We start from the raw sequence: 1,668 nt of genomic DNA on the forward strand, positions 1-1,668 counted from the left end.
CAGAACGAAGGATGTTCGTAATTGCTTCAATACTAGTAGTGGCGAGATAACCCCGATGTCCCTAGTACTGGTGCAGATTGTTCGGGAGTACTGCCATACTTTGTATCGTTGTGATCACGAGGGTCTGTTGTAGATGAAGGTCCGAGATTCTGGTTGTGTGTTGACAGATGTGATACAGGTGACGGGTTAGTATAGGAGTTGTGTGATATTACTCCTTGTATCCGTGTACCAGATTGCATGACCAGATATTTCGGGAATTCATAGGTGGGAATTCAAGTAGTTACTTATAGGACATTCTTCCAGCAAATGCATGATGTTAGGTTGGGGTTCAACATCTAGTGGATTCGTTTGTTCACGGTCGACTTACAGCGGTACACGTTGTGTCTTAAAGAGTCCTTGTAGCTTGCTACGACTCGGGGACGCTTCGTATTTCGGGTGCACTGCCTTGCACTTGATGGCTACTGTAAAATCGAGCCCGTGCGATCCTGTCCACGAAAATATCAAACGGAAATCTTTCTCATGAGTTTGTTCTGGCTTGTTTCATAATCCTCACCCTTTTGTTTTGTTGAACTATGGTAATTCAAGTTGCTTCGATGTCAAGTGGTGATTTCAGATCTTTTCAAGAGGTGTTCTCATATTTTTATGAGAGTACTAATTCTTTTGTTCGTTCAAACTGTCATATCAATTCTTGTCTACCGGAGTTGTCATATCAATTCTTTTCCAATTGGTGTGCTTCTCTGCAACTGAATTCAGTGCTCTCTAATTTTTGCAGATCATTCTATCTTTATTCCGGAGTTCATCTCATCTGTCCCAAGCTGTCTTTGTTTTTCCCCGCCCTCCCGCCCTTTTCTTCAGTGTTTGGATTTCAACAAAGTGCATTTCATTCCAATGATGTTTCCACTATCTCGTCTTCCTTTCGTAGCCGGTGATTTGTTGTGAAGATTCTCAGTTCTCCGTGTTCATCATATTCCTTTCGTCCTTGTAATTCTTTCCTGTGTTGGAAATTCTTGTCTAGTATTCTATTGTCATTTATCTCTATTCTTTCCGGAGCGTTGAAGATATCCTAGTAGTTTCTTGTTTTCAGATCTTTCATTATTTCGAGGTGCCAACCTCATCTAGTTCTCGTTATACCGGTGCAATATCTCTCCTTATAATCAGTTGTTTCAACGGTGATTTCCTTGAGTGGGCCCATAACCCACAGGTTTTTCCCAGGATCCGTTATACCTCTTTTAATCTTTCCGAAGATCTATAATTCTTTCATCTATGACGTACGTGTGAATTTCATCAGTCTTATTCCTTCTTCAAGATCTATTTGAGTTAATTCTCATAATTTTGGCTCAACCTTGCATTCTTCTTTATTCCGGAGTGTCTCAACTATTCTTGGTGTTGTTCCTCGTCATCGTTCTCAGCTTGCAAATTCGAAGGAGTGTTTCTCTCAGTCTTGTTCCATTCTTGTTAAGACTGTCCTCTCAGCTTCATGTATCCTCTCATTTGTTGTCAATCATGAGTAATCCCTTTCGTGCTATCCGGTGCTTCTCTGAGTTATTTTTATTTCTCGTTCCTCCGAAAGCCATCATTTCAAAAGACTTATTCGTTCTCAGCTTTCAGCTTTCCTTCTCTAATTCTTCTCAATTGTTGTCTCTTCGTTCGTCTCTCGGTTATTCCGGT

This window comes from Hordeum vulgare, chromosome 1H (genome assembly GCF_904849725.1).
Source record: "Hordeum vulgare subsp. vulgare chromosome 1H, MorexV3_pseudomolecules_assembly, whole genome shotgun sequence".
Lineage (NCBI taxonomy): Eukaryota > Viridiplantae > Streptophyta > Magnoliopsida > Poales > Poaceae > Hordeum > Hordeum vulgare.